Source organism: Colias philodice, chromosome 9 (genome assembly GCF_061535455.1).
Source record: "Colias philodice isolate Cphi_HAF_F1 chromosome 9, ilColPhil1 Martin Lab GWU primary, whole genome shotgun sequence".
NCBI classification, from domain to species: Eukaryota; Metazoa; Arthropoda; class Insecta; order Lepidoptera; family Pieridae; genus Colias; species Colias philodice.
Window position 1 is genome coordinate 13,419,567 of NC_143094.1, and position 13,092 is coordinate 13,432,658.

The following is a 13,092-nucleotide window of genomic DNA, read 5'->3' on the forward strand; positions in this document are numbered from 1 at the left end:
TATCCAACAGGAAATTAAGTTCTTCCAAAATCTAAACAAGTAAAAAATTTTAATCGCGGCCTGTCTTTAATATTATTATGTTCTTTTACTTTTACTTCAAATTCTGCTTTACATTGTAATTGTGACGATATGAAATACATGGAAATACTGTCTGTCTTTTTATTATTTAATTATATCAAGTTACGATCGAAACTCGACACATATTTTTACCAATTCTCAAGTTCGGCACATGAACCCATTAACAAAAATAATACATCCCTCTTGTAAGACATTTCCTAACAATCACTTACACTTCGTTATAAAGGGACAAATGGAAAAGTTACTTTCTTGTCTAAATAAGTTTTTGTTCAAAATAATAATGACTCTCAGCTCAATACACGGGTCCAACAAAAGACCCACACTCCGGCCGACACTGGCACTCAACTCAAGATCTCAGAGGTCCGAAATACATTACTCAACGTCAGCTTTAAGCGGTGTATTCACGTGCGGTACAAACGCCGCGTTTCGATCGTTTATGGTTGCGCGTTTTTTGATTCTTTATAAATGTTTGCGTAATTGATTATTTCTAATTAATATTTATTTTGGCGTTACAAACAGTTCACTTGCGGGTTAAACCTATAAATCACAATTTTGGAGTCCAACTGACTACAACTATAAATAACACACACATGTATATGGTGCATTGTCAAATCAAATCAAACGCGCGTAAATTATTTATACATAATTTAGTTATCTCCACTATCCATGTGTTAAAATAAATGTTTAATACTAAAATAAGAAGCAGATATCGCGACTCGCAAGCATGACGCACCGCGCGCGGTCACACGACGACCTTATCAAATGGGATACAGTGGGTTTAGCGCGAGGACTTTATGGAAATTATTGTCGTTTGCACGCGCTATTAAATGTTTAAACACGTTCAGCTTGTTTAAACACCGAATGAAGCAATGTTTTCTGTATTCAATTTGTTGCCGTTTTAATTAAATTTTTGCATTATTTTACCTTGATGTGTTGAGATAATGTTTCCTTACCTTTTTGAGTTTACGATAAAAAAATCGTAATAAATGAGCTTGCTTAATAATAAAATATTGGATTTTATTATGCGTTATCAGAGCAATATTGCATGATCGTTTTGTAATTGACCTTAAAGAGTTTAAGTAGAACGATTTTAAAAATAATTAATTTAATTAAATGTGAAAGCAACATTTTTTTGTCAATCCGTAATCACTAAAAGATTCAATAACATACTATAATATTACATAACTTTAATAACTACATAAGAAGCTAACGATATACATAGGCAACCGTTTTAGGAACCTACATAAACTCTGAAAACTAACCTATTTTTACAAATCAACGAATAACAAATACATATCCCTTGTGTTTGACAGACACTTTCGCATAGATCTGAGGATGTTACTGACACTTCTTTTCGTCCATTGATCTTAGGAGACAGACTTTATAGATACAAAATAGCCGACGGATTCCCGCCTACAACCTGTGTCTTTGTCGTCTTATAAATGAATTAAGTGGACATGAAAAGTACCTACATCAAACGTACTATTTTTAGAGTTTTCGTGTGTAAGAAATTCAACATTCAATCTACTCGTATTCATGTGGAATTGCGTAATATATCGAGATCATACGGAGATAAGAGAATTCCTCGTTTATATTCTATGAATTGAAATATCAGATTTCCGATACGTAATGATATATTCATGATATTCAGTACATATTAACATCATACGAAACAAGAGTACGATTCGATTTGTTTAACTCCGGTATGCACTCGCTCGATACATTTGTAATAGCATATTTTATTATTTTTATGTGTCTTTAAACGTCCGTGTTCATCGTATCATCGTCATGTTGTTGAAGTCTATTGAAAAACTTAAGTTTATCGCAAATTTTCCGTTTTCCGCTGCCACGATTCCAATTTTATGCTATCTCCACAAACAACTAGTTATAAAGTTAAGATTATACAATAAAACGAATAAATTCTATAACAAACTGCCTTAATACTCACTTATCAACACCAGCATGCTTAAAATTATACTCAACCCAAAAGTCAACAGCTCCGTTGAAATTAAGGTACAAATTGTGAAAACCAAACTGGCGAATTTGAGGGTAATTACAAAACTCCAGCACATACGAAACGGGATCACTTAATAACAATTTGCATAAGATTAAATACTTATCCAATTAGCAGCTCAGCTTCGATTAACATACGAATGTCCCAGCCGACATTTGCATGCAAAACATGCATGTGAATACAAAATTAAATTTAAGTGTATTATAGTGGAAGTAGGTGACGCGTCACTTCGGTTTAATAACACTTAGTATGCTAATGTGCCATGAAGCTAATGCCAACCTAGACCCAAAAGAATCGGACCACAGCTCTATAATTGCTAAACTAAATTACCTGGTACCTACATGTATCTCTCAAGTTGGATCGAACTGCACATGGTGTGCTAATTTTATTATAATCGGTTAAGTGGTTTAGTCCATTGAGGACAAACATTGTGACACGAGATTTATATATATTAAGATATGGTTCATTAATTGAGTCATATAACACATAATTTATAATTATTCCAGTTCCTGAAATTAGCCCATCCGATCAAACAAAGCATTCAGCTTATTTTAAACGTGTAGATAAATAAAATACCAACTATTTTTAGACACAGCAAAATATGTAAAGCGTATTTAGTTTGAAAATAGCATTTCAATGGAAATGAGCTATTCAGCAATTTCCTGGTATTTAAAATTTGTGAAAACTGAATCCATTTATGCTTTAATATGAAGCTTTTTACATGGATTCAATTTGTCTGTATTCAATTAAGAACATGAAGTGGAACTAGTGTAGCAATTATACGCTGTGTTCGCCGGAGGCTTTGCTGAACCTATTCATTACATATGAATAGTGAATCTTCAGATATATTAGTGTATATCTCAGTTTGCTTCGTTATTTAATATCGAGGAGGATTGTGTATTTGTAGATGCTGTGTAGTATTAATAACTGAACTTCTAATATATGAAGCTATATGATCATTATTATTATTGTCTGGATTACGTATTGCCAGACTCTTAGGAGGCCGTTGTATTACAATTATTATGATCAAGCTTGTACTTCTTCTTACTTTTACCAAACTGTAATGTTTTTATTAGTAATATCGAAATCAAAGATTGGTTATTTCTCCAACAAAATGGCAAGGTTCAATTAAAGTTATTATTGCGAGTGTTTCGCAAAGCCATTTTTGAGATTGCTAAAATTAAATACGAAAGGACGCGCTGTATGTTTTGAAACTGTATTGAATTCAGTACTTAATAGTTTTAAGGCTTTAGTCTTAAATATTGTTAATAGGTCTGACATTGACACACGAAAGTCATGTCTCAGTCAAACTCTGCATGCCTATCTTAAATTTCCAAATTCTAGCAAAACGATACATTTATTACTTAACTAAAGTAAACGATATTATAATTAGTTTTGTTATTTTAAACAACGGGATTAAATGTCGCAGCGTTATAAATACGCTCGTCAAGATAACATTGTCGATAAGTTTCAGTATCTCTGCTATCGGTCAGAGTTTTATTGTTATTAAAAGTAAGCCTCTGTCACGGTACACTCGATATCGTGTGCCGGCCGCCCAGTGTCCGCCCTGCATTGTTAAAATGATTAAAACTTATTAAAGGTTTTGTTTTATGTATACCGCCTTTTTTAACTGTGTATGTAGATATTTTGAACGAGGTTTTGTGCGACAGATGGATAAATTATGTATACATATTATGTATCGCTAAAATTGTCATATTTAATTAAAGTGCATTACGTCAGCTGAATATATATGAAACAAATAAGCAGAAAATAATAGGAACCCATTTTATATTTATGAAAGTAGCCTATTTCTCTTTTAGAATTTTCTCCATCATCAAAAAATACAAATAATATTTTACAAGGTATTATTTGAAACATATTACTCTGTATACAGAAGCCCAAACGTTTATTATATTTGCTCTTCCCCGAGATATATCCTGAAACCACATCAAATTACTAACAAACCCTCTTACGGGGAATATCAAACCCGCCAAAACGATTTTCACAATAATTTGTTTTGCGTACGTAGACCGTTTCAACCGCGGTCTTTATACTTTTATCAAATTTCATGACTATTCTAGCTATTATATTATATTCTAGCTGACCCACGCTACTTTACTTCTTCTCTGAAAAGGCACATTTGCTTGTAGTTTTGCAATATTGTTAATTGATCCGCTGCTATTGGTAGTAGCGGGATATAATATAGTCTAAACCTTCATCGGTAAATAACACAGATATTTTTTTTAACTGGAACCCAAAAAGTCCTTTGTGAATTAATTCACACAAAAAATTAAACAACCTTTACCATTTTAGTTAAATAGATTAATTCCATACACGGGTGTATTTGCTGCTTTTCTTTCATTCAATTTAATGAAAGCAAATGCACACACCATCTATCAAGACACACACACACGTAGCTACATGTATTGCATGTCAGGGACACGTGTTGCCGGGATATCTAATTGCTACTGCTTTGATTGATATCGACGACCCTCGGCTGAAGGAGATTTGCTTTCAGCTGGTTTAATATGAGCTATTGTAGATTTATGTCGTGTACATAATGAGTTTTTATTATTCGTATTATCCATTTTTTTACATAAAATAACTAACTAACCAAGTTTTACCTTACCTTATCATTTAAGATAGAAAAAATAGATGTTGGGCGTTTCTCAGACCCGATATGCATACAAAATTTCATTACAATCACCGCAACGCGACAATTAACTAATTTATGTAATAGATTTTTGTTGCACTCTATACGGAAGACTTTATAAAAGTTTAATATTATGACTCTGGCCATGTCGCAGAATTTAAAACTGTTTTCCGGGTCAGATACACAAAGAAGAAATGTTAATTACACAGTTTTATCTGATTTGAAAAGAGTCTCCGTAGAAAGTTACCTAACCTAATTATTATGTAACGATTCAATAGCGTTTCTAAAAGAATTCTAGAAGAATGTTACTTATACATTGCACTTTTATACATTCTTTCCTTTATATTTTTTCAGCCATGTTACACTAGGAAAAAGTTTATCTATTACTTTGATTGATTTAGCAAACTTTGTCATGTACCTATGTACAAGGAAATTATGACAAATTCTGATCAATCATACTAAATCTATACTTATATGTATTATAAAGCTGAAGAGTTTGTTTGTTTGTTTGTTTGCTTATCTTATCTCGGGAACTTCTTTCGGTGTTAGATAGCTCATTTATCGAGGGAGGCTATAGGCTATATATTATCATCACGCTTCGACCAACAGGAGTGGAGCCACGGGGGTGAAACTGCGCGGAGCAGCTAGTATTACATAAAATAACTATATCCCGGAGCTAAAAACAATAAAAAATAAGACGAAAAGGTCAAAGGTCAAATGTGAAGCGTATTCTTAGTGTTACGTCAAGGCATTGTCAACATTTTTCTTCTATTTTAATCCAGAGTGAATGCTATGAAAATATGAACTATGTAACACAAAATCTACAAAAACAACCGCTGGGAATATTTATTATTTTAATCTAAATGCAATTGAATGTTAATGCTACTTGATATTTTTATTACGGAAAATAAAAGTTGGGAAAATAATGGACAAATACTAGATGAAGACAAAATAATTTTGGTCAGGAAAGCTTTTATCAAAAGACAAATATCAAAGTTACTCTCCAGAAACAAGGTTTAATTTCTATTGCAATTATTAGAGTATTAGTTTACGCTAGAACGTGTTAACATCACGTGGTAATAGAGAAAAGAAAGGTTCGCAGGGCTGCTAAGCTGCCAATATCACATGAGATGTCAGCCTTCCTTTCAACGGGAAGTTGTTAGCGCGAACACATTTTTGTTCAACTTATTTTTTGTAGAAATAAGTTGCTGTGTACTTGTTACTGTGCTTAAAAATGGTTTTGGGTAAAATGTATTGCTGAATAATGCTGTTATTTTTAGTGGAAATGGGTTCCTATATAATACTCAAAACTGTTTTTCGATAATATTTAATATATGCTCTACAATTCTGTCTAGTCAATAAATGTATATGTAGTAAAATGATTCAAAAGTGCTTCCATTTATATTGCAATATTTACACTAGGTTGCTCATGTGTATTTCAAAATGTATATAACTGCATAAAATGTTCGGGATTCGAGTTTGAGTGAAATAAATAAATGTTTGATATAGACTTTTGAGATGAGATTGAATCGAATTCCTAACAAGAATTGTCTATTTCAGTTTTTTCCATTTAAAGCCTTCATAAATACATCTTATTGTACATAAATCTATCTGTTGTGAAGGCCCTGCGGGTCCGAGAGCCCTTAATTACAAAGATCCCGTTTCAATCGCTTCCGCCCCGCCACGTGGCGTCGCTCACGTGACTTCGCTCCTTCAGACGATCATCTTGTTTATCTCTTAATACCGGGAAGATGTATTTTTATATAAGTGATTTCGTTGCTGAGCGACTTAATTATTTACATCAAATTGGTTTATATATTGACATTCTGCGACTATCGCTCTATTGGTAAGACTTTAATTAACATAATATGTATGTCTTCTTAACTTTTATCACATGAATCATCACTATAAGTACGTTGTCAAAATTAAAATTGCTTCTCGCTGCCTATCCATGTGTATAATGCGAGGTACTCAAGGAAGGTTTTTTTTGTAAATTGGGTAAGATTTACAGAAAGCGGGATTTAATGAAGCCGTGTGCAGATAGCTATAGTAGGAATCTTATATTTAACTAACATTTTTCCTTGAACAGAACCAACTATTTCATTCCTACCTAACAGTCCTACCTTTACAGTACAATACATTCAAATGAGTGCAGTACCACACTGCGTCACCACCGAAGACAATGCTTTGCTCCAATTTGCATCGCCGGTGCAAGGCCGTGACCTTGAGCTCGCAAACCTTGTGCAGATAGTGCTCTTATCATTTACAACTGCCTTTTCACGTGATCATTTCGCATTAGTGTAAAGACGCCTAAATGTTCGGTTAACCTAATTTAGGTATATTTGAACGATTAACAAATGTGTTTAATAGTTATCTACAGTACATTACATTAAAAACTATGGGGATATTATTATTTATGTATTTATATTCAATTATAATAACGATGAACATTTTAAATCTAAAATCTTAGCTAGCATATAAATAGGCATTTATGTGTCCGAAAACATGTTATAATCCTACAAATATCCTAGAATCTAAGTAATTAAATTAATAGAAATAGTTCATTGTAGTATAACAAAATATATGCTCTACAATTTACATACACAATATAATAGAGCAAAATAATTTACGAGTACAAATGTTTGTAATACAAATCATACTAATACCGGCATTTATTATAACAATATATGCAAATGCGCAAAATACATGTTGAATATGAATATCGGTTAAGTTATAAACAAACACACACCCATTGTATACTGCACCGGCAATGTTTGTGTTCGATCAATCAGTGCGCAGTCACGAGCCGCGTAAAACTTCATCGGTATTTATTTTAGTTTATCTTTAAATGTAAATATATTGTGCCCGCGGATTTGCTTGTTTGTTCGTCAAATTATCTCGTTACTACACACTCACATTTATTTATTCAATTAGACTTCTTCGCTTCAAAAATGCATTTTTTGATCGTTATAATATAGTTTTACTACCGGTTTGGAACTCAGTCTTTACAGAAAAAAGCTGGCAGAAGGATGTTTTTAAATCACTGTTCCTGATATCACCTATTTCAAACCGTAAAAGTTTTGTTTTTGTAGCTAAAATCAATCCTCTAATGTTTCATCCATCAATCTCAATCCATCGTGCGTTGCGTAAAAAATATAAAATAAATTTAGACAGATTGACAGAACGTCCAATATATTATTTCGTTAAAGTATTAAGCTCAATATAATATTTCTAATTGTTCTTAGGTTACAATATGGATATTTTTGTGCTAGTAATATGAACTGCAGCTAAAATTCAATAAACTCCCTGTTTTTTACCCCGTTTCACTTGCACCTAGCTAGTCTATTGTCCAGGCGTTACCATGCGCGCCTGCTATACCTGTTTCTGAAAATAAAAATCGGCTCGCAATGTATATCAAATTCATATTCGAAGCAAAAAGCAAAACAACGAGATGAAAACAAAAGTATGTTACTCGAATGTAACTTTTTGTGCCTTATGAAATTCCTAACATACTGGATTCCATATTACATTTTAGGGCATACATTAAAGTGGGATTGGAACTAACAAATATGATACATTTACGAGTAATCGGCGCCACGCGTAACGTTTCAAATCTGTTAAATTAGCATCCCACACACTATTTTCGACAGTCGTATTGATAACTTTATTTATACATATATCTGAAATAATGTCTACCTCGTACTTCAAAAACTGCGTTTTTTAATTCTTATCTACTTCTTCCGTTCAACCGAATATATATTCGTGCTACTCTATGCATAATATGTTAAAAAGTCATCTTAAATAATTATGTTTGTTATAAAAAAAATTTAATATAATACACAGATTTCGGCTGCTCTACACTTAAACAATGGTGTTCGATATTAAGATATTTGCAACATACTCCACTCATAAAAGTAATATAAATCTAGGCAGTTTCTATTAGCACATGTAACAACTAGGTCTAATTATACGCCAAGTTTCTGAAGCCGGGACTTGAGGGCTCCGCAGCTCCGCTTCATTCCCACTTCCCTTCAAACTTCACAATGCGGCGTAATGTTGGACTTTACACTTGTTCTCGATTCACTGATCCGAATTACAATTAGATGCGTTTGTGTCTTGAGACGTATTTCTTCTTTCTTCTTCTCTTACTATAAGTATTTGGTGTAGATATCACGGTAACAGTATAGCGTTCGAAATTAAATTTATCAAAATACATGCTTTTTAATGAAATCGCATTAAAGATTCTTTAAAAAGATTTTAAGTATTCTTCTTCCTTATTTTAAAGAACAGCTTAACAAATTTTGAAAAAAGCCTTTTTAATACAATTATACCTTAATGGATTCTTAATTGGAATTTTTAACGATTTCCCGACGGAAGCGGAAACTCAGTTCGTAGCATTATTTTTTCAGTAAAAAAGGCATTCGCATTTTCATCAATATTTTTACGCAATTAAATTTTTAATTGGTGATCGATTATTTGAGACAGATAGAACAAAAATGCAATTGTTAAAATAAATGTCAATGGAAGGGGCTATCGATAAATTAAGCTTATCGTGTTTTAACCCGCACTTGCGTAAAATATCAGATATTACCGACCATTTCCCTCACAATAAAGAAGCACACTTTATCTCTTGTCTAGACTGTTATCTAAATATTACCTGTCATAAACTTTACAAGTCCTAAATATTAAAAAAATTATCGGTTTATTCAACCATGAGAACTTAATAAAAGACATATTTAAAGGTATTTTGTTAAATTAGTTATTTATAGAGGGCTAAAACTAACTTAAAGCTTATATTATATTGCTATTGGTAAAAGACTGACCCCAAGTCACGTAAAGTGAGTAGCCTAATCGCTAGAAAATTTCCCTTCGAGAATCAATGTGAGAACTGCATTTATAAGAACACATGACTCTTTTCCATATTTTTTTACATGAAACGTTACAGATTTCCATAGTAATGAGTGTAACACGAGCATGTCGGCAGCACGTCAGACACGTCGGCGGATGCACAAGTTTCGCCAGATAAGCTGCAGCTGACAGCGACAATATGTACACTCGTAACTGTAGCTAGAACGGATGTAGATATTGTCTTGATGCATTGTCAATAAGTATGAAGTTATAATAAAAAATATAATCCAGTATTTATAAAAAGACTCTACGTTATATAATACTACGTTATATGTTACAACTCTACATTTTAAGAGACTATACAATCTACATAATAACGTAAGATAACAACTCTATATTCTTATTCAAGTATATAAAAATTAACGACAAGCTTATAAAATTATCGTATACCACCAACGTATACACCGTAACCACTTATGATATTATATTATTAATATAAGGTATGAGTAGATAATAATAACTAGAAATAATGAGTTAGTTCATAATAATGGTTTGAGTTAGATATTTTTATATTTTACTAGCTTACCGCCCGCGGCTTCACCCGCTTTGTCTAAAACCTAATAAATTATATACTAAAACCTTTCTCTTGAATTACTCTATCTATTACTCTAAAAAAACCGCATCAAAATCCGTTGCGTAGTTTTAAAGATTTAAGCATACAAAGGGACATAGGGACACAGGGATAGAGAAAGCGACTTCGTTTTATACTATGTAGTAATGAAAGTTGCCGGGAAGTTATATTACAATTATAGCTTTAACAATCACCCTAAGATAACGAGGAAAATTATTGTCTAGGTACAATTGATATTGAACATTTAAAATTCCAATACTCTTTCAATACAATCGCAAATTCGTGTTGAATGTTAAAAGCAAACGGTACGATAATTTGAACATAATTTATTCAGCGTCGACGCGACCGACAATCAGTCAAATGATTGTGCTAATACTAAGTTACGAGATAAAGGAATTTTACTTTTCAGCATTTTTCTTATAAGTTGAAATTCGCTCTCTACTTGGTCTCTCTATATGAACGCTCTTTTAAAACGAACCAATGCGAAATTGAACACGTTTTTTGGCTCAAATATAGTAGTACTCAATTAAAACTTGAAATTGGATTTAGTAATAAAAACACTTTAATTTGGTATAATTTGAAATTAAAAATACAATAAATTCATTTTATTTTATTTGTTTTAACAATTAAATGAACTAATTGATCCAAGATTTTTTAATTTCTTTTTTAATTTAAGAACCATAATATCGATATCAAATACTTTTAAAATTAAGGTTAAAATGCTTTGCTTTGCTGCTTTGTAATTGAATTTAAAGTAATATATAAACAGTAGAAGTTTCTGACTCCTGACATACAGGTTTTACCTAGTTTGGGAGTCAGAGACTTCAGTATTTCAAAATGTTGTATTCTATTGTCAATAAAGAATTTTTATTTATTATTAACATATTTATTTATTTATTTAGAAAGTACCTAATATACATAGCTTCTTCTAAACTCTACATGATTTATTATCGGTCGAAAATTTTAAAATAAACTGAATAATTAAACGCATGAAATTACACAAATTAATAATGAAATAGAAGTTCTGAAAACAACTGCTTTTGCGCTGTTCACAATACCAAAAATATATTTATCAAACAGACAGTAATCTAAAAAAAAATCTAAAACTTACCTCCTAACTGCTACAGCAATCAGAAATAAGTACACAAACAGTCAATAAACACAAATTAAAAACAGTTCTAACACACTGAAATTCGAATGATAATGTCTTAAGTTTATAATAATTATATTCCTTCACACGAGTTATCGTATAAAGTTTCGCTAGTCGCCAACTAAACACCCGTCCACTCTCTACGAGCGCTCAGCGCGAACTGAAACGGACTAGCGTACACTCGTAGCACCGTAGCATGTAGACCCGTACCGTAGATCCTCCGTAGCAACGCCTACGACACGACATTTCAACATAATATGAGAGAAAACCAGTGAAAATGTCAGTACTCACCTTGTTGTACATTCATTAAAACTTAATTACGATTTATATTTTGGAACAAAACGCGTTCCAAAGACTTAATATCGTATTTATTTCATAAAATTAAAAATCCTTCATAATATACCATATAATTCAACGATTTCTTTGCTTACATATAGGTAATATTGTCGTGAAAAATACTGCAGTATTACTCTGTACAAAGAAGAAAAATTTATTTAACGCCTTTTAGAGTTTTAATGATTTAAAGCCGACCCACTTCGTATCGATGTCGTTCGATTCACGATAGAAATTTATTATTAGATATTTTTAAGAAAAACGATTACTGCATGAATCCTGTAAATTGGATTTAAAATAAAACCTTGATTTATTTCTGTAATTTTTATTATAGTTAAAGTAATATAATATTTAAAATATTATGATAGAGTATTTCTAAAAATAAATTTCAAATTTCTTCATCTTGAATTATTAATATTACTGCTAATTCATATATTATACAATTGAATTAACAAAAATTATAACATTAAACAACATAAAAAAAAAGTTATCACTACAATACAACAATAAACTAACAATCCAGTGTAAAATTATGCAAGAACATTAAACTATTTCATTATAGCGCGCGATAAAAATAGTTTCGCAAAACACGCGTAATTCCAGAGATTTATGTACAAAGCCACTATTTCCGCAACTCAAATATTTTCAAAGTGAATGATCGCATCGAAATAGCGGCACTACGCAAAGTGCAAATGACAGATACCTTCAAATATTTTGTGAAAAATCAGCGCTGCCGGCACTGCGATACACTGTACCTAATAACAACAAATTTTACGGACGATTTATTTTAACAAAAACTGCAGAGCTAAAAAATCAAGCATTTTAGGCAGGAACGTTAGCAAAATAAGATTATATATCTAAAAATTAAGTAAATTTTTATGTCAGTTAATGCCTATTTTATTAAGGTACTCTATATTCCTATAAAGAATTCAATTATTCAATTATAAGAAAATTCAACCATCACATCTATATCAAATTATATACAGTGGTCTCTAACTTACAACGTTGTCTATTCAGAACCCGTTTCCTTCCATCATAGAAAAACACGGCCAATATTCGGCGCACGTCCGCCTTGAAGCCTAAACTAACTACCGCTTGAGCGTAGGCCTGTCTTGAACAACAGCTCTTAAGCGCAAATCCATACTAATATTATAAATGCGAAAGTAACTCTGTCTGTCTGTCTGTCTGTTACTCAATCACGCCTAAACTACTGAACCAATTTGCATGAAATTTGGTATGGAGATATTTTGATACCCAAGAAAGGACATAGGCTACCTTTTATTGCGAAATATGTACCACGGGCGAAGCCGGGGCGGACCTCTAGTATAATATAAATAGACTTTCTGTTAAAACTCTTTTATAATTTCTTATGTTTAGAGACTATT

The 13,092-nt window shown here is 31.9% G+C and overlaps 1 protein-coding gene across 2 annotated transcripts in view; it reads right to left on the bottom strand.

Moving 5' to 3' along the window:
- The window catches only part of LOC149486225 (somatostatin receptor type 2-like), a 122,036-nt gene extending 110,520 nt beyond the window's left edge, over window positions 1-11,516 (bottom strand). For both annotated transcript variants that reach the window (XM_089699557.1, XM_089699556.1), the window contains exon 1: window positions 11,336-11,516. The gene's annotated coding sequence lies outside the window, so the exon portion shown is untranslated. The remainder of the gene's footprint in view (window positions 1-11,335) is intronic.
- Between the last annotated feature and the right edge of the window lie 1,576 nt (window positions 11,517-13,092).